The sequence below is a fragment of the Bos indicus x Bos taurus genome, chromosome 7, assembly GCF_003369695.1.
Source record: "Bos indicus x Bos taurus breed Angus x Brahman F1 hybrid chromosome 7, Bos_hybrid_MaternalHap_v2.0, whole genome shotgun sequence".
Taxonomy (NCBI): Eukaryota; Metazoa; Chordata; class Mammalia; order Artiodactyla; family Bovidae; genus Bos; species Bos indicus x Bos taurus.
Window position 1 is genome coordinate 36057767 of NC_040082.1, and position 23986 is coordinate 36081752.

Here is a 23986-nt window from a genome sequence, read left to right on the forward strand (position 1 = left end):
AATCTCCCAACCCTCTCCCTCTCCCACAGAGTCCATAAGACTGATCTATACATCAGTGTCTCTTTTGCTGTCTTGTACACAAGGTTATTGTTACCATCTTTCTAAATTCCATATATATGCGTTAGTATACTGTATTGGAGTTTTTCTTTCTGGCTTACTTCACTCTGTATAATAGGTTCCAGTTTCATCCATCTCATTAGAACTGATTCAAATGTATTCTTTCAGAATTTTCCAGTTTGTTGTGATCCACATAGTCAAAGGAGCACAATCAGTGAAGCATAACTAGATGTTTTTCTGGGATGTCCACAGTCAAAGGAGCACAATCAGTGAAGCATAACTAGATGCTTTTCTGGGATGTCTATATTCTTGTCGGAGAAGGCAATGGCATCCCACTCCAGTACTCTTGCCTGGAAAATCCCATGGATGGAGGAGCTTGGTAGGCTGCAGTCCATGGGGTCGCTAAGAGTCGGACATGACTGAGCAACTTCACTTTCACTTTTCACTTTCATGCATTGGAGAAGGAAATGGCAATCCACTCCAGTGTTCTTGCCTGGAGAGTCCCAGGGACGGGGGGGCCTGGTAAGCTGCTGTCTCTGGGATCGCACAGAGTCGGACACAACTGAAGAGACTTAGCAGCAGTATATTCTTGTATATATTTTACATAGTTGCATTTATGTGCAATTTTGTATTTTTTATTTAACATTTTAATACATTTTTTCAATTCTTTGTAATTATTATTTTTATAAATAGACTATTATTAACTAAAGCAACCCTAAATGTAATAATGAAAGTCCTTAACTCAGTGTATGAGAATTTTAATCTTTGAAAAAATGGTGGTACTAATTAATAATAACATCAGGTTGAGTTTTTAAGGGGAAGTTAAAAAAGAATTATCTGAAGGAAATTAGCAGAGTAGTAGACTCTGTATAAACCAAACACATTATCAGATCTACAACCAGAACTACGTTATTATTGCTAAGAGGATACTATGCATTGGGCATTGTATAAACATTTTCTATGAGTTATCTTACTGAATCCTTGAACACCTTATGAATGATAGGTAAAAGTTTTTCCAAATCATTTTATAGAGGAGAAAACTGAAATTCAGTTTGTTTGGGAATCTTTCCTGGGTTTACTTACAAGGTAGTGCTTTACCCTGGACTCTAATCCAGGTCCGTCTCCTAAGCCTAGGCCCTTGCCTCCCATTAAAAGAGATATTTAAAGCAATGCTGTATACCTGAAACTAACATACTATTATACATCAGCTATACTTCAATAAAAAATAGAATAAGTAAAACTTCAAAATAAAGTGGGAAAGAGGCAGCTGTCTATGGGAAGGGTGAACTGGTGAGGCAGTGCTGCAGTGCTCTTGCCACGAACTTCCCCGGTCCTACTCTGTTTTCCTTTTTAAATTATCAGCATTTAAAATTGCATTGAAATTTAATTTGAATATTTAAAATGTAAATAAAATGTTTAGGAAGACTTTGAATGCAAACACACTTTAATATAGTTCCCTGGTTCATTTTACCTTAGGATTAATGAGACAACACAAAGGGCAGAATACTCTTGTGGTTATTAATCCTGCCTCTTGACCTAGTGAAAAATATCTATTAGATTATATAAATCAAGCCCAGTAAGAAAACAGCTTGTTTAAACTGACTTCAAACCAGCATGCGTGCATGTTGCGTGCTAAGTCGCTTCAGTTGTGTTTGACTCTGCGACCCTATGGCCTTCAGCCCACCAGGCTCCTCTGTCCATGGGATTCTCCAGGCGAGAATATTGGAGTGGGTTGCTGTGCCTTTCTCCTCAAACCAGCAGACAATAGTAATGACTCTAATAGTGTTCAAAAGGGAAAAAGATTATCAAAAAATATTGATTATGACTTATTCAAATATTAACAAATTCCATTCTGAATGATCTTGACCTCTATGTAGTACTTAATAAATGCATGTAGAAACAAAACTATAACCAAACAGGCACTTTCTTTTTAATGATGTGTTTATCCTCATGCCAGTTCACTTAGAAACATTTTATTTAAAAGCTGCAGCACAATATTGATCTCATTGATAACATCTGTCTCCTAAAGCAGATCACACATTTTGTCCCCAAATCAAGTCAAGATGTGCACCATAGATGTGTTTTGTCTGGCCCAAGTGGTGTTAGTAATTATCAATACTTGTCAATATTTTTAACTTGAGCTTGTGGTAGGCAGAGTAATGGCTCCCCAAAGGTGTTCATGTCTTATTCCTTAGACTATGTATTCCTTACACAGCATAAGGGACTTTACAGATATAATTAAGGTTATGGACCAGGCCTGAAAATAGTTTATGATAGACTGCTCAGCTGGCACTATGTAATCACATGAACCCTCAAAAGCAAAGAACTTTCTCCAGCTAGAAGGTAGAGAGATGTGGCAGCAGGGAATATCTGAGACAGTCAAAGCTTTGGAGAAACTCAACTCATTGTTGCAGGAGGAAGGAAAACCTGAGAAGGAATGTGGGCAGCCGCTAGCAGTAAAGACCATCAAAAAACAGGGACTTCACTTTCACAACCAGAAGAAATTGATTTTGGTCAAATTTGGGTGAGTTTGGGAGCCTAGCACCTCTAGAAAAAAACTTGCTGACACTTTGATTTCAGCCTTAAGAAACTCTAAGCAGAGGACACAGTTGAGGTAGGCTATAACTGGATTTCTGACCTCCAGAACTGTGGGATCATAAAAGAGTATTGTTTTAAGCCCCTAAATTTGTGGTAATTTTTTTTATGGCAGTGAAAGTAAACTAACACAGATATTTCACTTAGAAATTTATGTGTTTATAGTTTTTGTTTGGCCACACTGGATTAGCGTTGGATAATAGAGGCCCCATTTGGTTGAAGCCTGGGATTCTTATTTATGCAAGTTACAACCTGGCCTGGATTGCTCATTTATCCTTTTGGCATTTGTATTTCAGACACTGATCTGAAAATTAAAAGGGACAGAACTAAATAGGAACACACATGGGCAGCTTGGGGATTTTTCCATCCCTCTTCCAAGGACCTTGACTCACAGTCCTAATTTTTTGCCTAATGTGCTATTTCATGTCAGACCACATTCTGTCCTTCACTTCCATCTCTCTCTGTTTCTTTCTTCATTTTTAATAGAGCTTAGTGGCCCCATGAAGTTGGTTTTTGTAGAAATATGATCTTTCCTTTTCACAATTATTTTTCAGGAACAAATGTCAGCACATACTTCTTTTGCTATTGAATTTCCCTCCTCCATTTATTGAACCATGTTGGACAACTGTTTTTACTGTGGAATTCAAGTAAAGGCACTACTCCAGTATTTTAAATTTAATTGCAGTTGCTACATATGAGGACAGTAAACTAAATTATTTAGAAAGAGTAAATAAATAAACCTTGTCCTTGGTGTAAAATTATTTTGTACCTGAAGGAAACAACTCTAAACCATGAAACAAACATCTGCCTGAGTAATAGTTAAAAGAATCTAAAGCTCTACATATTTAGATGCTGCTTGTTCCCATGATGGGAAATTTCAGTAAAACTTAGTCATCACTTACATATTCTCATCATACCCCATGTATCTCTCCATTTCATCATGTTCTATAGCTGAAATTTAATATTTGTTTATTTAGTAATGTGGTCTCTCTTTTCTATTACACATATATGCTTTCTGATGGCAAAGTCTATCTTGATTCCCATTTTATATTATTTCTAACTTTCAATAATTCTTTCTTGAATGAAAGACGTATTCATTAGTTATCATTTGTGTGGGTGGAATTGAGTGGACAATATCTCATTCTGAATCCTAACATTACAAAGTATTATAAACAAAACATTTAAGTCTAAGCATGATTCAGAAGCCATTTATGCAAGAAGTTTGACAGAATTCAACTTCCTTCATCTATCCACATTAGAGTAACACTTTGCCAAAGAACTGAGTCTGTTCCATATCCTGTTAAATAGCAACCTGATAGAGTCACATACAAGATGCTAGGAAAGTGAAGGAATACAAGTAATTAACAATGGCCTACAAGAGAGCTGACTACAAGAGCTGACTGTGGTTCAGATCATGAACTCATCGCCAAATTCAGACTTAAATTGAAGAAAGTATGGAAAACCACTAGAACATTCAGGTATGACCTAAATCAAATCCCTTACAATTATACAGTGGAAGTGACAAATAGATTCAAGGGATTAGATCTGATAGACAGAGTGCCCGAAGAACTATGGACAGAGGTTCGTGACATTGTACAGGAGGCAGGGATCAAGACCATCCCCAAGAAAAAGAAATACAAAAGGGCAAAATGGCTGTCTGGGGAGGCCTTACAAATAGCTGTGAAAAGAAGAGAAGCTAACAGCAAAGGAGAAAAGGAAAGATATAAGCATCTGAATGCAGAGTTCCAAAGAATAGCAAGGAGAGATAAGAAAGCCTTCCTCAGTGATTAATGCAAAGAAATAGAGGAAAACAATTGGATGGGAAAGACTAGAGAGCTCTAAGAAAATTAGAGATATAAAGGGAACATTTCTTGCAAAGATGGGCTCAAAAAAGGAGAGAAATGGTATGGACCTAACAGAAGCAGAAGATATTAAGAAGAGGTGGCAAGAATACACAGAAGAACTGTAGAAAAAAGATCTTCACGACCCAGATAATGATGATGGTGTGATCACTGACCTAGAGCCAGACATCCTGGAATGTGAAGTCAAGTGGGCCTCAGGAAGCATCACTATAAAGAAAGCTAGTGGAGGTGATGGAATTCCAGTTGAGCTATTTTGATTCCTAAAAAATGCTGTGAAAGTGCTGCACTCAACATGCCAGCAAATTTGGAAAACTCAGCAGTGGCCATAGGACTGGGAAAGATCAGTTTTCATTCCAATCCCAAAGAAAGGCAATGTCAATTAATGCTCAAACTATTGCACAATTGCATTCATCTCACACGCTAGCAAAATAATGCTCAAAAATCTTCAAGCCAGGCTTCAACAGTACGTGAGCCATCAATGTCCAGATGTTCAAGCTGGATTTAGAAAAGGCAGAGGCACCAGAGATCGAGTTGCCAACATCTGCTGGATCATCAAAAAAGCAAGAGAGTTCCAGAAAAGTATCTACTTCTGCTTTATTGACAACACCAAAGCCTTTGACTATGTGGATCCCAACAAACTGTGGAAAATTGTGAAAGAGATGGGAATACTGACCTGCACCTGATCTGCCTCCTGAGAAACCTGTATACAGGTCAAGAAGCAACACTTAGAACAGGGCATGGAACAGACTGCTTCCAAATCAGGAAAGGAGTACATTAAGGCTGTATATTATCACCCTGCTTATTTAACTTATATGCAGAGTATATCCTGAGAAATGTTGGTTTGGATGAAACACAAGCTGGAATCAAGATTGCCAGGAGAAATATCAATAACCTCAGATAAGCAGATGATACCACCCTTATGGCAAAGGTGGTACCACCCTATGGCAAATGCACAAAGAAGAACTAAAGAGCCTCTTGCTGAAAGTGAAAGAGGAGAGTGAAAAAGGTAGCTTAAAATTCAACATTCAGAAAACTAAGATCATGGCATCTGGTCCCATCACTTCATGGCAAATAGATGGGGAAACAGTGGAAACAGTGAGAGACTTTATTTTTGGGGGGCTCCAAAGTCACTACAAAAGGTGACTGCAGCCATGAAATTAAAAGACGTTTACTCCTTGGAAGAAAAGTTATGACCAACCTAGACAGCATATTGAAAATCAGAGACCTTATTTTGTCAACAAAGGTCCATCTAGTCAAGGCTCTGGTTTTTTTAGTAGTCATGTATGGACGTGAGAGTTGGACTATAAAGAAAGATGAGTGCTGAAGAATTGATGCTTTTGAACTGTGATGTTGGAGAAGACTCTTGAGAGTCCCTTGGACAGCAAGGAGGTCCACCCAGTCCATCCTAAAGGAAATCAGTCCTGAATATTCATTGGAAGGACTGATGCTGAAACTGAAACTCCAATAGTTTGGCCACCTGATGCAAAGAACTGACTCATTTGAAAAGACCTTGATGCTGGGAAAGATTGAAGGCAGGAGGAGAAGGGGACGACAGAGGATGAGATGGTTGGATGGCTTTACTGACTCAATGGACATGAGTTTGAGTAAACTCCAGGAGTTGGTGATGGACATGGAGGCCTGGCTTGCTGTAGTCCATGGGTTGGCACAGAGTCAAACATGACTGAGCGACTGAACTGAACTGAATAAGTTTTCTTGTTGTGGGTGCCAAGCATCTGACAGTCTCTAAACATTGCTGCTCAGAATCTTTAAGTATCCAGTTTGCCTGGTAATTTGGACTCATTTGAAGATCTTTCTAGCTGCCGATTGCAAAAACTTTGGACCTCTTTCCAGCCTCAGTGTGTCTCTGCCGTTTTAATTTCTATGTGCCTTGAATCTTTGTTGATCTTGTATTTTATCTACCAATCTGTTTCATTGGGTTGCAGTTTTGTTTCTGATCTTCCACACAATCTGATGTTGCTCATGACCACATATGTCATTTCATTTTCAATTCAGAGGAGAGGCATGCCTGCAGCTTGAGACAGATGCTTTTCCTCTAAGAAGAGTTCTCAAAGTTAATCCTAGAAGAAGAAGTCATTTTTTAAGTTTTGAAAAGCTGCTAATCCCTCATTTTCAGGAAAGAAAGAACAATTTTAAAAAATTCACCAAAGAGCTTTTCTCTTAAAATTAATGTTCAAATATTGATACATTTATTTTCTGATTTTAAAAATAATGCATAATTATTACAAAATAATTGAGATGATAGGAAATTGCTTCTTTTCCTCTACTGCTTACTTAATTATATTCCCCAGATAGAACAATTGTTGATGTTTGGCACATTTCAAGCATGTTTGTCTTATCCAGAGTCTGAATTTGATCTGATCTGGGGTAGCCCTCAAGTTCTACCATTGTCTTACTGAGTGAAGACAGAAAGATCATTTAATCTTTCTGAGCTTTAGTTTTTTCACTTTTAAAATAGAGTTTCTAACGGTGCTGACTCAACAGGCTTGTTATAAGGGTTTAGTGAGGTAAATGCACGTGAATGTTGAGGTAATGCACATGAAAAGTGTTTGGTATTCAACACTGCCACTGGTATTAATGGGCTATTGCTGTTTATTTATAATATTTTACTAGAATATTTAATGGAAATCTTTCCAAGTGAATACATAAACATCAAAGTTCTCTTTGTAAGTGGCTTCAGAATATTCTAACTGGTGGACTTACCATGATTTCCCTAATGGTGAAAGTTTCTCTCAGTTTTAATCTGTCTTTCTGTTCAAGTTCTTTGACTCTTTCTTATAAGATTGAGATCATCGAGAAATACCCTTAGACCAAGCCTCAGAACGTTGCTATTGCCAGTTAGAGGCTGTGAGTCCACTACCCACCTGACGGCTGCAATCAACTGTCATTCCAGCTTAGGTGATATCTTAGTGAACGCTAGTGCCAAATTAGAAACATGAAATGTCTATCAATAAGCCCTTTTGGTTACTAACGATTATGAAGTCTGAAGGGAATAGAATTAACAGCCAGCTGGTGAAATTAAACATTGCATGTTATTTGAAAACATCATTTGGTATTATTCCCCAAGAAAAAAGTAGACAGTTTAAATCATCTGCCTTCTCAAAATGTCAGGGTTACCATAAAATATTTATGGTAAATTCACATCCAGTTTCTCAAGTAATTGCTGATTAGCAGGCATCCATCCAATTGAATAGTTTATGTTAATGTACATCATCTTACACATACTTGAGCTATAAGTTTTATTTTTGATAAAAATTAGTTGAAAGTGTGAACTGATGTTAGCGTGTTTCTGGTTAGTTTGGACCTAGGTTGTGACATAAACACGGATCTAAAGACTAAAATGCTTCTGGAATCTGTATAGGATGTAACTTCCCTGAGAGGCCTCTTTGCCCAAAGTAAATAAGTACATAAATTTATAAGCAAAAATTGTACAAATTTATAGATAAGCAATGATAGGATAAAAGAGAATGGAATTTTGAGTGAAGGGAACTGAACTATAATTCACCGTAATAGCGGAATAGCTGCATTTTTGTCACCAATGGTAGCATCTTGCCTGTCCACAACTCTTTTCTTTCTCCTATTGCCTGCCTACTCTGTTCGTGAAATTCTGGGGACCTTGGTTCATTTTTATTATAGAATATTTAATAAAAGGCAACTTAAACTTCACTGATAAAGATTAAAGAATGAATAATTTTTATCTTGAGAGTATATTATAGATCTCAGCTTCTAAGACTATCCTATTTTAAAGTTTAAAGTCTACTTTTGGATAGAGTAGCAATTCTAATTAGAGAAATAACAAAGAAAGTATCTTAAAGCTTCAACCAAAAATCACTGATCTCAATAAAATGCCAATTTGGATGAAAGAAAATTGTTTTTAATGGTCAGTGAAATTTCTAAGAGTCAGGGTATTGAGAGAAAGACTATAGAGTCACAATGGTTCGTTAGCTCTAGGACCTCTTACCACTAACAGTTTTCTGTAACTTACTCTAATCACAAGTTTTAAATAATAGATGTTTTAAAAATGTTATTTTTTTTAAAAGAGAATTCATACAATAGAATTTTATGTGACTCCACCTGCTTTTAATTCAGGTCAAAGTGTTATATAAATCCAATTAACTGTTCTGAAACCGTTGGAAATACTTGGTTTGCTGGTTTGTGGCCATATGCATATAGCCTCACTTTCTTCTTGTTCTTTTACTATGATGCCATCTGGAATACTTTCATAAAAAATGTTTCCTAGTATCAAAATTATTACTACAGACTTTCTGATATAGATAAAGCTCAGCTTTGGCTAATTGCCAGTCTTTAAATTTCCTCATTTTAAAATTTCTTTGACCAATCACTCCAAGCTGAGTTGTTCCTACTCTGGGTTTTGCTAGGGTTCTATATCCCTTCTAGTTCTTCTTGGCTTTTGGTTTTGGTTCAGGCTATATTTTTCTCCCAGAGACTTAATTTTCTAATAAAGAAAAATCATGGACTTATTATTTCATTCATTCAATACCTATGCCCTGAGTGCCTATCGCATACTAGGCACTCTTCTGGGTGTCAGGAAATAAAACAGATAAAGATCCTTATCTTCATGAAACTTACATTCTTATAATAGAAGATAGATATAAACAATAAATACAATAAAGAACTAAATTACATAGCATATTGGAAGATGATAAGTGTCATGGAGATAAAAGGAAAAAGTAGAGCAAGAACTGGGAATTGAGTGTGGGGGGCAAGTTATGGTGGTTGGGATAGTTCTCCTTGAGAAGATGATGTACAAGCAAAGATGTGAAGATGTGAGATTAACTTTGTAAATATTGGGGAAGAGCATTCCAGGCAGAGGAAACAGGGAAAAGATATGAAGGTTTTTCAGGTGAAACTGTGCTTGCAACATTCAGACATTCAAAGGAAAATACCAAGGCTGGTGCGGAGTAAAGGAGAAAGAGAGAGGAGGAGGTGAGGTCAGAAGCAAGATGGGGTTGTACGACTTTGGAGAGGCTGCAAGGGAGCAGATCACAGAAGGCCTTGAAGTTTCCTTTAAAGAGTTTTCTTGGGCTCTGAGTGAGGAGGAGCCTTGGCAAGATTTTGATCAGAGGGCTGCCAGGATCTTCCTCCCATTTCAAAGGGATTGCTCTGGCTGTGGTGTTGAGAATACCTTCTACCTTCTATTATATCCAGTCTTAGGCTACAGTCTAGTATCTAATTTTTTCTGTATATCTATAATCAATTTTACCTCTGGGTACTTCACAATATATGGTTAAAAATGTGTTGACTTCTTTCTGTTTTAAAATAGTGAAGTCACTCAGAACAATGAAAACTATAATTTCTCATCCCCAAATCCAAATGTAAATTGACTAATTTAAGAAAACTTTCTCTGACTACTTATTACCGCTCTTTATTTGAGATGCCTCAGGCAAGTTTTGCAGATTCTACCCTGTTTTTACAGATCATAATCAGCTCCTCCTAGGATTATAGGAGTTAATTAATCCTTAACAGTTTTCTGCAGCTTACTCTGAGTACTACTTTTAACTGATAGTTTTTTTTTAATGTTGTATTTTTTAAAGAGAATTCATGCAATAGAATTTTATGTGATTCTATCTGCTTTTAATTCAGGTCAAAGTGTTATATAAATCCAATTAACTGGTCTGAAACCCTGCTGCAAAAGAAATATTGATTAAGTGAAGGTAAATAGGTCTGTTCACGGGTTCCTTATTTTGACCAGTAGGTGAAATTTTTTTTTCCACTCTTTTTCCCCAGTAGTTTTGAATTTTAAGAATTCATACAGAAACAGACCCATTGCGAATATGATTATCTAAAATATGATTATGATAACATAAATGCATATACAGCTTTATTCAAAGCACTACTTAATAAAATTTCAGTTTTTATTGCTAGAAAAATTATCCTTTTGAGTTATATAAAATCACTTAAGATTCAAATTAGTGAGAGTTTAATTTGATTGCACAGTCTGCCTAGAAAACTGATTTTTATCCTAAAGAACTAAATTACATGACATGTTCTAAGATAAGTGCTGTGGGATGTTAATGGTATGTGGCCCTATATATGCCCAGGAATGCCATTTTTATTACCAGTTTGTGTCCAATAATATTCTGAGAGTTTTCACAGGATAATAGGTGACATTAATCAGCAACACTGAACTCCAGTAAACATATTAATGAGGAATACTGAGGGTACTAATATTGGATTTTTCAAAAGTTTTAAGTATGGTCTTATATCTAGATGACATGGTTTTAAGAAACTGCTGAGTCACGAGATCAAAATTCAAAATACAAGTTGGAATAAACAATGTGATAAGAAAACATATGAGCAGCAGTTTCTCTGCTCTCTCATTCCAGGTTTCCCCTGGTTTGTGGAATAAATCTGGCTAAGACTTATTTAACTTATATGCAGAGTACATCATGAGAAACGCTGGACTGGAAGAAACACAAGCTGGAATCAAGATTGCCGGGAGAAATATCAATAACCTCAGATATGCAGATGACACCACCCCTATGGCAGAAAGTGAAGAGGAACTAAAAAGCCTGTTGATGAAGGTGAAAGAGGAGAGTGTAAAAGTTGGCTTAAAGCTCAACATTCAGAAAACGAAGATCATGGCATCTGATCCCATCACTTCATGGGAAATAGATGGGGAAACAGTGGAAACAGTGTCAGACTTTATTTTGGGGGACTCCAAAATCACTGCAGATGGTGACTGCAGCCATGAAATTAAAAGACGCTTACTCCTTGGAAGGAAAGTTGTGACCAACATACATAGCATATTCAAAAGCAGAGACATTACTTTGCCAACAAAGGTTCGTCTAGTCAAGGCTATGGTTTTTCCTGTGGTCATGTATGGATGTGAGAGTTGGACTGTGAAGAAGGCTGAGCACTGAAGAATTGATGCTTTTGAACTGTGGTGTTGGAGAAGTCTCTTGAGAGTCCCTTGGACTGCAAGGAGATCCAACCAGTCCATTCTGAAGGAGATCAGCCCTGGGATTTCTTTGGAAGGAATGATGCTAAAGCTGAAGCTCCAGTACTTTGGCCACCTCATGCGAAGAATTGACTCATTGGAAAAGACTCTGATGCTGGGAGGGATTGGGGGCAGGAGGAGAAGGGGACGAGAGAGGATGAGATGGCTGGATGGCATCACTGACTTGATGGACGTGAGTCTGGGTGAACTCCGGGAGTTGGTGATGGACAGGGAGGCCTGGTGTGCTGCGATTCATGGGGTTGCAAGATTCGGACCTGCCTGAGTGACTGAACTGAACTGAACCGAAGAAGAAACTGGAGAAAATGATTCTCATTTCATCATTAGTTTTCACAAGAAAATTTGGTGTTTCCTGCAGGGTGAATTTCTCAACACACACTGTATTTATTTAACAAATACCTACCATGGTCCTATCATATTCTAGGCATTGTGGTAAATGTTGAGGAAACAATGGTGAATGAGATGTTTGTTCTTCACTTTCAGGAAAATAATATTCTGGAGGGAGGAGAAGAGAGATTAAAAATAAAAAGACAGATGAGTTAAATAATTGCACATTCTAGTAAGAGTCATGCAGGAAACAAGGGACTTAGGTAATAATTAAGAAGAAGCTATTTTTGGCAGATTGGTGATGGGAAACTTCTCTTCTTTTTGTCTGTCATTAAATGAAACCCTAAAGGACAAAAACCAACTGGTCACATGAAGGAAAATCAGCTGAGATATAAGAAGCAGGGGAAAGGGAAAAGCATAACAGGCAAAATTAGAGACAATTTCAGCAAAACCCAAAGAGGAAAATGAGATCAGTCTATTCCAGGATTGGGACTCCCAGAAAAAAGTGATCAAGGAGTAGAACCAACCAGGGTGAAGATGGAGAGGGGCCCATGGTAAATCATAAAGGATTTTGCAGAGTGTGATAAGCAGTGGGCCCTGGAAATCTGATGCAGGGTTTAATCATAATAATGACAATCTTCTTTATATTTTTAAGAATTTATTCTGACTGGTATGGATCCAGTTCAGAAAAAGAAGGGATGTAAGGTGTCTACTGGAATAGTCCAGGCAGGAGCTGACAGTGACTTTGACTAGGTAATAGCAGTGATGATGGCGAAAGAATGAATGCATTCAAGGCATTTTAGAAGTGGACTCTGGTGACCATTATGAGTTGGATGTTGAGGGTGGGTAGAAAAAGGAGGAACCAGGAATTTCTCGTTTGAGCACCTGGATGAATTGTGACACTAGAAGGAAAGACTTGAAGGGGGAAATTCAAGTCACCATGATTTTGGACATGTTGAGGTAGAAATGGCTGTAAAGTATCTAAGTGAAAAATATGCATATTGGATCCACACTTCAGAAGCAAAGTCTGGGCTAGATCTGAAAGCATTAGATTAAAAGAAATAATTGACTGCCTCAGTGGAGGACTGTCTTAGTAGCTACCTGCCTTAACAAAATACCATAGACTGTGGGGCTTAAAACAGCACTTTTCTCAGAGTTCTGAAGGCTGGCAAGATCAAGGTGCTGAGTGAATGATTTGGTTCCCAGTAAGAGGTCTATTGGGGCTTCCCTGGTAGCTCAGATGGTAAAGCGTCTGCCTACAATGAGGGAGACTGGGGTTTGATCCCTGGGTTGGGAAGATCCCCTGGAGAAGGAAATGACAACCCACTACAGTATTCTTGCCTGGAAAATCCCATGGACCAAGGAGCCTGGTAAGCTACAGTCCACGGGGTCGCAAAGAGTCAGACATGACTGAGCGACTTCAATTCAATTCACTTCACTTCACTTCAAGAGGTCTATTGTAGACAGCTGCCTTCTTGCTGTATCCTTACATGGTGAGGGAATCTCTCTCTGTTTCTCTCATCTCTTTTAGGAGGGCATTTATCCCATCCTGAGGGCTCCACCCTCAAGACCTTATTTATTTACTCCCCACATTCTTGTCCGAACACCATCACCTTAGGGATTATGGCTTCAAAAATGAATTTTACTGTACACAAACATTCAGTTTATAGTGAGGGCTAAGTTGGCATTTACTTACAGAGATTTGCCTCCTCAGAGCGTTTTCTAAGCTCCTTCCTGTGGCCTGGCTCTCCTGCAGATCCAGCTTTACCCTTTAGCATAGGACCCCACCACAAATTCCCCTTTGGAGCTGTGACTGGCTCAAACTGATACTCTTTCCTTTTACTATACTATTTAATTCTCTGCTTTCTTGAGCCTTTTTTCTTTAGATAGCGGTGGTATTGAAATACCACCCCGTTTTCCTATGATATAATACAAAATGTGGGAAAATCCTTAAAGAATATTTTGTCATAATAACAGCCCCACCCTCACCAGCACCCACACCTGTTTATAGGTGAGAAAATAAGCAAAGAGAGAGTAAAGCAGTTTCTTCAAGTTCTAATAACTGTTAAGGGTTAAACATGGTTTTAAATTCAAGTCTGCTGATATCAGTATATGTTTTTCCTTCAGAATTTTCCTTGTTTAGTTTTTGTCTGTGAAGCTGTTAATTTTTTCACAAATTAACTTAAAATAGCGGTGATGTGATATCAAAACAGAGATAATCTAAAACATTTGATTTTCCAAGCTCTGCTATAGGTTAAATTCCTCTTAACCTCTGTATAAGTAAAGAGTGCTTTTAGAACTTAAATAAGATCATAATATTTTAGAGCTAGAAGTATTTTAGAGATCAATCCTAGTAGAGGCCCAAGGAAATTATGTTATCTTCTCCAAGGTCATGCAGCTTGCTGGAAGAATAGCCCAGGCTGGAAACTTTTCTAAAGTTTTCTCCAGAGCTTTCCTCCCCAACCTTCTAGCGTAATAAGCGCTGTGAAATGCATGGTAACTTTTGTAAAGCTACTCTGTGCATGAACTACTGATGACTCATTGTCAGATATTTAGTCCTATTTTATCAGCCTTCTCAGAATATTAATTTTCTTTTTATCAGAGACTTGGTACGAAGAAGATTTTCAGTTTATATGAAATAAAATGATTTTTATGCTAGAACACATAACCTCTATGCATTACTTTTGTCAAAATTATTTTGGACTTATTTATTGAATAAGTTCTGTGAACAGCTTGTAAAAGAAAATCATTAAAACACAAGCTCCTTCCTCAAGGGCTCTTCATAATGGTGACAGAACATATAGAGAAGAAGAATATGAAAGGATTTAATCACATATTTGACTGTTCGATACAGATTATAAGCAGTGGTTGGGTAGGTTGGAGATGAGTTAGGTTGGTAAGACATGTGAGAAATATCAAAATTGAAGTGTAGCTTCTCTGATGGCTCAGACATTAAAGAATCTGCCTGCAATGCAGGAGAACCAGGTTTGTTTCCTGGGTTGGGAAAATCCTCTGGAGAAGGGAATGGCTACCCATTCCAGTATTCTAGACAGAAGAGTTTGGCTACAGTTTGGCTACAGCTGGCTACAGTTCATGGGGTTACAAAGAGTTGGACATGACTGAGCGACTAAGAATTAATGTTTTTGAATAAGAGGGAATGATTCTTGTGAATTTAGTGTGCAGATATAATTTAATTTTTATTAATCTTTAAATAATTGGTTCACTATGTTGTATATCCACCTATCATATTTTGGTGATTTCCTATTGTTTAAATATTGTTAGACTACATATATAGTTCATGCAACTTAGGTTACTCATCAGAATACACTTTGAATAAAAATAGCTAATTTAAATGTTGCAACATCTAAATTGAAAAATGGGAAGTTTTAAATATTGTGTGTGATTAAGCAACTCTCTCACTAATCTTTACATGTTATCAATCCCTGTTTAATCTAAACCTGGTCTGATTTTGAAGCTTGATTCCTGTGGAGCTTTTTGTCCCTTTTCAGAAGTCAGTGTATGTATTTTTTCACACTTTTAAGAGAACTGTAGGGTATAATGGAAAGTGTGCCAGTTAGAAACACATGGATTCTCATCCAGACTAAATCACTGACTTGCTGTGTGATGGTGAGCAATTCTCCTAGAATCTTATTTGATAAAATGAAGGGTTATAGTCAGTACTCTTTAAGAGCATTGCCATGTCTGCAGATTCATGAATATAGTATTATCTTTTCCCAACTACACAACTCTTTGTTTTCAATTGCTTAATTACAAAAACAAAAACAAAAATGTATTTCTTAGGCTCTTATTCTTTCTCTGGTGGGAAATTGACTAATAGTTATAAGAAATGAATCCCTAGCTAAAGCTTGGCACTTCTACTAGTTTCAGACAATTTTTAGAAAATGGGCCTATCCGTTTCCACAAACCATAACATCCCAAAACAGCATGGTATTTTATGAATGTCATTTTCCTGGTCTTAATAATGTACTATGATTTGGTAAGATATTAACTAAGGGACACTGAGTGAAGGCTATGCAGGAGCTCTCTTGGAAAAAAAATTCACAAGTCAATGTATGGGGAAGTCATTCTGGTTTATACATGACTTCAACTTTATGCTATCTAGAGCATAAAGTTGGTCTATTAATCATGCATTTGTACATCTGCTTTAATCATTAAAGAAAAGAATGTATTCAAAAATCTAAATGGAGTAGTGTAGTTTAGGCATCCAGAATGGAGCTGGGTGGCCACTGTGGACAATGCTTTCAGACATGTTCCTACATCACTGAGAACTTAGATTTTCTGAACGCTGTCAGACTCAAGGACACCACCAGCTATTTGCAAAATAATATCTGCTAGCTGCAACCAGCTACATCATTATGGGCTCAAGGTCTACCCTTGAAACTGTGCAACCATTTCAGGCCCCAAGTGGCCCTGGTACCTCTACTTCTTGCCAGTTCCAGTTTTGAACAACTTATGTAATTTTTCAGTTTTTGCCTTTATTCCCATTTTGTAGTCCACCAGAGCACAATTAAGTGCTTTTGAATCTGTAGCTCCCCAGTTACAGTCCTCAGTTTGGCTCAAATAACATTTTTTTCTATTCCTATTATAGATTGTTTATTGATTATTTTCACTGACTCAGCTGGTAAAGAACCTGCCTACCAATGCAGGAGACATAAGAGATGTGGGTTCTATTCCTGGGTTGGGAAGATTCCCCGGAGAAGGAAATGATAACCCACTCCACTATTCTTGCCTAGAAAATTCCATGGACAGTGGAGCCTGGGGGGGCTATGGTGCATAGGGTTGGAAGGAGTCAGACACAACTGAGTATGCATACACTGTGGTTTCAACTTGTTCTGAATCTAAAATTATCCCCCCAAAGTTTTTTTTAGGAGACATGAATGACAGAAGAATTTAATTTTAAAATTACCTTCAATAAACTTGACTAGAATTAGTTTAATCCAACTACTTTGGAGAAGGAAATGGCAACCCACTCCAGTGTTCTTGCCTGGAGAATCCTAGGGATGGTGGAGCCTGGTGGGCTGCCGTCTATGGGGTTGCACAGAGTCGGACACTACTGACGCGACTTAGCAGCAGCAGCAACTACTTTCTATATGTTTTTAGTTATTTCATATGCATGCATTATTTTTTTAGAAAGCTGAATGCCTAAGAATTGATGCTTTTGAACAGTGGTGTTAGAGAAAACTCTTGAGAGTCCCTTGGACAGCAAGGAGATCCATCCAGTCCATCCTAAAGAAAATTAGTCCTGAATATTCGTTGGCAGGACTGATGCTGAAGCTGAAACTCTGATAGTTTGGCCACCTGATGCAAAGAACTGACTCATTTGAAAAGGCCTTGATGCTGGGAAAGATTGAAGGCGGGAAGAGAAGGGGACAACAGAGGATGAGATGCTTGGATGGCATCACTGACTCAATGGACATGAGTTTGAGTAAACTCCGGGAGCTGGTGATGGACAGGGAGGCCTGGCATGCTGCAGTCCATGGAGTCACAAAGAGTTGGACACGACTGAGTGACTGAACTGAACTGATTTTTTTAGAATAAGGAAACATTAAAATTGAGTTGTTAGGATATGAATCTGAGATGTGCTTCTGAATCTGAGACCTGCTTTCCTTTTCCTTCTGTTCCTAAGTGCTCATTGGACATCCACTATGTGGTTGTATGTAATAATGAAATGAAGAAAAATTCTGAAATCAGATGATTTAGGATTAAATTCTGGTTTGTGATTCAGTTTCCCCATTTGGAGAAATGGATATGATAACACACATCTTGCAGGGTTGATGTGCAAATCGAATGAGGCACTGTACATAAATTTCTCTAGAAAAGTTTTTGGTTTTAGCAATCTCTTATTAGAGTGAGCCGGGAAATACCATGCATATAACGGAAGGGCTTTCTCAGGTTAAGAAACCAGACTAGACCACACCCAGAAGTAAGTGCTAATCTCTTGTGCTCCCTGATGATGAATATAAATAGAGAAAAGAAAGATGAAATAATGCAGTTAGAGTGATTCAGTGAAAATATCATGGGGGAAACTGGGTTCAGCAATTATTATACGGGGTTGGCAACAAAACAGATCTCCTTATTTAAATCTTACCCATTACTGTTATCTTGATCTATAGAGATGATATCATTTGTAAATTGCCTAGAGTGTTTTAATTGTTAAAGTGCTTCTATATAAAGTGTTAATATTGTATCCACAAGTTTCATCTAGAGACTCCCAAGAGTTTGAATAAATGTTTGTGCTAGAGGCTCTAAGGTTAGCTGCAGGAAATTAAAATGGCTGATAATTATATCTATTTATAATAAACCTTGAAGACAGATCCATATTTTGAGCAGTGACAGAATTTTTCTAATAGCAGAATATTTATTTTTGGTAAAGGAAAATTGATTTGTCATATTCTATGTATGTGGTTTTTATGTCAATCTTTGAACTTGTAAAGTTGAACTCAAAACATAAAAATTTACTTTCAATTGACTCCTTTGCCTTAGATTATTTTTAGGTGTCCAAAGATATATAAGGCAAGGGAAAAAAGCAAAAGAGTTCTAGAAAAACATCTACTTCTGCTTTATTAACCATGCCAAAGCCTTTGACTGTGTGGATCACAGCAAATTGTGGAAAATTCTTAAAGAGATGGGAATACCAGGCCACCTCCTGTCTCCTGAGAAACCTTTATGTGAGTCAAGAAGCAACTGGACATGGAACAGCCGACTGCTTCCAAATTGGGAAAGGAGTATGGCAAAGCTGTATATTGTCACCCTGCTTATTTAACTACTATGCAGATACATCATGCAAAATGCCAGGCTGGATGAGTCCCAAGCTAGAATCAAGATTGCCTGGAGAAATATCAGCGACCTCAGATATGCAGATGATACCACTCTGATAGAAAGTGAAGAATCTCTTGATGAGGGTGAAAGAGGAGAATGAGAAGGCTGGCTTGAAACTCAGCATTCAAAAGTTGATATCATGGCATCTGGTTCCATCACTTCATGGCAAATACAAAGGGAAAAAGTGGAAGCACTGACAGATTTTATTTTCTTGGCCTCCAAAATCACTACAGATGGTGACTGCAACCATGAAATTAAAAGATGTTTGCTTCTTGGAAGGAAAGCTATGACAAACCTAGACAGCTTATTAACAAGTATGTACATCACTTCGCTGACAAAGGTCCACATAGTCAAAGCTATGGCTTTTCCAGTAATCATGTACAGATGTGAGAATTGGACCATAAAGAAGGCTGAGTGCTGGAGAATTGATGCTTTTGAATTGTGGTGCTGAAAAAGACTCTTGAGAGTCTTTTGGACAGCAAGATCAAACCAGTCAATCCTAAAGGAAATCAACCCTGAATATTTAATGGAAGGACTGATGCTGAAGCTGAAGCTCCAACACTTTGGCCACCTGATGTGAAGAACTGACTCATTAGAAAAGACCCTGATGCTAAGAAAGATTGAAGGCAGGAGGAGGAGGGGACAACAGAGGATGTGATGGTTGGATGGTATCACCCACTCAATGTACATGAATTTGAGCAAGCTCTGGGAGATGGTGAAGGCAGGGAAGCCTGGGGTGCTGCAGTCCGTGGGGTTGCAAAAAGTCAGACATGACTGAGTGACTGAATTCACCCTGTGCAGATGTGAGTTTAAATAATAACAGCACAGATTCACAAATGAGACTGTTTCCTCTGCTCACTGTTGGAATAACAATCTCTAGATTATTATTGCTTGTAATTCAAGAAGGATTTCATTTTCAGAAGACATGAATGAATATTTTACAATGGCAGTAAAATGATTTTTTGGCAGTATAAATTTGCTTTTATTATGCTCTGGTACTTCTGATACACTTTTATTCACAGATTACAATTTTGAAAATTTCTTTATATGCATCTTAATAGCTATATTTTTACTGAGCCCTTTTTATTTTCCAGACATTGTAACACATACTTCAACGTGCTTGCTTGGGATCATACAATAGGAGGCTCTACATGTCTGCAGTTCTGTATCTGTGGATTCAGCTAACTACAGATCAAAAATATTACTTAAAAATCTAGAAAACTCCCCAAAGCAACCATTTGCATAACTTTTACACTATATTTGCAACTACTTATGTAGTATTTACATTGTGTTAAGTATTATACATAATCTGTAGATGACAAAGTATATGAGAGAGTGTGTGTCGGTTATATAACGGACTTGAGCCTTAGCTAGTTTTGGTGTTTAGTGGTGGTGGGGGTGGGGGCGGTGCTGGAACCAATCTTCTGTGGATATTGAGAAATGATTGTTGTAGCTGTGGAACTAAAAAATCTGTTAAAACCTAACTTGTAAACCCATGCTATTATTCTAATACTTCAAAGGCAAATACTTAAAGAGTTATATTTTCTATAAGACCAAACCTAAATCTTTTCAGAGGCATAGTGTTTAAGTATTCATATTTTAAGCTACCTTTGAAAATAAATTATAAGAAAATACATAATTTTGATCACATCTTATTAAAGAGAATACCAGTGAAAACATGTGTCAGTGCACGTAATTCCACATTATTTAATTTTTAAAGGATATTTATTTTAAAGCTAATATGCTGTGCTTAGTCGCTCAGTCGTGACCAGCTCTTCGACCCCGTGGATTGTTGCCTGCCAGGCTTCTCTGTCCATGGGATTCTCCAGGCTACAATACTAGAGTGGGTTGCCATGCCCTCCCCCAGGGGATCTTCCCAACCCAGGGATCTATTCCAGGTCTTGCACATTGCAGGCAGATTCTTTACTGTCTAAGCCACCAGGAGTGCCCTTTAAAAATACATATTATTTAAAACTAATAATAGATATTTAATAGAATGTTCATTATAAAAAGAGCCTCCCAGGTGGCTCAGTAGTAAAGAATCTACTTCCAATGCAGAAGATGTGGATTAGATCTCTGGGTCGCCAAGATCCCTTGGAGGAGGAAATGGCAACCCACTCCAGTGTTCTTGCCTAGAGAATCCCATGGACAGAGGAGCCTGGTGGTCTACAGTCCATGGAGTTGCAAAGAGTCAGACACAGCTGAGTGACTGAGCATACATACATTCTCTCACAGATCTGGAGACTACAAGCCTGAAGTCCATTGAGGCAGCTTTCCTTCATGGGTGTAGGGAAGACTGTTCCTTGCTTGCTTCAGCTCCTGATGGCTGCCTTAGCCTTCTTGGGTTTGTGGTAATATCATGGTATTACCTGCCTCCAGTGTGTCCTCTGTATGTCTGTGTGAAAGCTCCCTTTGTCTCTTATTTTACAAGGACACTTATGATGGCATTTAGAACCCATCTGGATAATCCTGGGTAATGTTGTCTCAAAATCTCAATTTAGTCAAATCTTGCAAACACCTTTTCTCTAAACAGAGTAACATTTACAAATTTCAGGAATTAGAACTTGCTATCTTTGGGTGACCATTATGCAACCTAGTACACGCATTAACTTACTTTAGTGATATTTTGGCCTTGAGTATTGCCATAGAGTAGTCAGAGGTAAATCAGTTTTTCTTTAGGGCATTATTCCGTTTTCTTGGCTTAGATGCATATGAGATTCATTCTTTATTTTTGATGTTCAGTAATGTCTCATCATATCACTAGAACACTGTGTCATTATGTGGGATAATCTTTTAATCTACATCTCATTATCTTTTCTATATTTCAAAGAGAATTTTATTGTATCTTGAATATATATGCTTTTGCATTTGGACTCTTCATGTATGAATTGCATATCCTCCGTATTTATTATTTTCTCTGTGCATTTTCATGTGTACATCTTGTGATGGTTTGTTTCTGATTACTATTTGCTCCTTAAGAAGGCTAGCTACTTCCATAAAATAAGCAGGGGGTTAGTGCAAACTGGAGCAGTCTATGGCTCTAACATTGGCCTGTTGCCTTATATAATTTCTCACTAAATCTGTTAATCTTACTGTATTTCCCCTAATATTTTGTTGTTCAAGCAAAGTCCTTGAAAGACCTTCAGTCTATTATAGTCTTGAACAATAATTTCTGTTTCTCCTTGGCCCTACTTTTCTTCTTCTAGGAGCCTTGGTTATAGAGCAGAGTTTTCTAAGACTGAATTATTCCTTTACCCATCATTGAAATATTTGTAAATAATATTGTCTGCATGAGTTTTGCATAGTCATTTTCTTTAGATCAACTCATTTCTATAATTAAAATCAGTTAGTCTAGGAAAGAGACCTACATCATTATGATGAATTAAACACTAGGATCATTTGCCATAAAAAAAAATACAGTAAAATAATAAAGTGCAAACACTTCAGTTCTAAAAGCCTGCTGACCTTTTGTGAGATGAGTGTGACATATTTTAATAAGATGAGAAAGAAATACTATGAAAAACAAAGAGAATATCTGAGTCTACTTGGAAGGATTGAAAAGACTTGAGAAAAGAATAACTGTATGATCAACTAGAGCAACTGCACTGTTTAGCCACTTTATATATCGTATTTTCATGTACAATTTGTCTGAAGACAAATTTCCACTACTAAAAAGATTTAAATTCACTGTTCTAGATTACAGCTACAACTTTGAAAGATGAAAAGAGATAAAGCCAAAGTATGCTAAATTCCTCAGTTTTCCCAAAGATGTTCACTAAATACCCTCTCTTAGCAATATTTTTAAAGAAAAATGTGTAGAGATATATATTTTTGAGAACATAAAGGTAACCATAAAAATTCAATATATATATATATATATATATATGTATTTAACTTATTAATAGGAGAAGGCAATGGCACCCCACTCCAGTACTCTTGCCTGGAAAATCCCATGGATGGAGGAGCCTGGTAGGCTGCAGTCCATGGGGTCGCGAAGAGTTGGACATGACTGAGTGACTTCCCTTTCACTTTTCACTTTCATGCATTGGAGAAGGAAATGGCAACCCACTCCAGTGTTCTTGCCTGGAGAATCCCAGGGTCGGGGGAGCCTGCTGGGCTTCCATCTATGGGGTCGCACAGAGTCGGACATAACTGAAGCGACTTAGCAGCAACTTATTAAAAGTCATAGATTTTTAGTTTGAGTAAAAGCCATCTACTCTTAATGTTACATGATGAAAATGGCACTTAACCTCAGTAACCTTCTGTCTAAATTTCATTACTCTAGTCCAATCAAAAGAAATATAACAGACAAATCCCAGTTGAAGAACATTCTACAAACTACCTGATCAATACTATTGAAAACTCTCAAGGTCATTAAAAGATAAGAAAAATCTTAGCCAAGAGGAGACTAAGAGGGATGAAGATCAAATCTCATACGGTATATAGGATGGAATCCTAGAACAGGAAAAGGATATTATATAAAAATTTAGGAAATATTAATAAAGTATCAGTTCTTTTTCATTTTTCTTCTTATTGACTACTTTGTGTATTAGCCTTCTCTCAAGCTGTCTTCCCTCTAGGTTACAAGATAGCTACCAGAAGAATTGGTGTAACAATTGGTATAACATACTCAATTACTCAAGCATGGGATTAAGATTATCCTTTCTGTGGGATTGGGAAAACCATTGGTACATGTATGCGTGCTAAGTAGCTTCAGTCTTGTCCAGCTCCTTGCGGCACTATGGACAGTAGCCCACCAGGCTCCACTGTCCATGGGATTCTCCAGGCAAGAAAACTGTAGTAGGTTGCCATGCCCTCCTCCAGGAGATTGTCCCAACCCAGTGATCGAACCCACATCTCTGGTATCTTGTGCACTGGCAGGTGTGTTCTTTACTACTAGTGCTACCTGGGAAGTCCAAATCTTTTGTAATATGAGGATAAATGCTCCCTCAGGTTTTTGGCAAAGAATGAAAATAAATGCAAGGATTTAGAGACCTTGAAATGTGAAATTATTAGATAATATGTAGTATTTAAATATGAAGCTTTTGTGTTACAGAGAATATAGAAATTTAAAAATAAATGTTGACTGTTGTTGGAAAGGAGGAAATTTTCCTCTCTACTCATCTTGAGTTCTTTTTGTTGTTCTTCAGTCGCTATGTCCCATCTGACTCTCTGTGCTCACATGGAGTGCAGCATGCCAGGCTTCCATGTCCTCCACTATCTCCCAGAGTTTGTTCAAGTTCATGTGCATTGAGTTGTTGATGCTGTCTATCCATCTTGACCTCTGCTGCCCTCTTCTCCTTTTCCT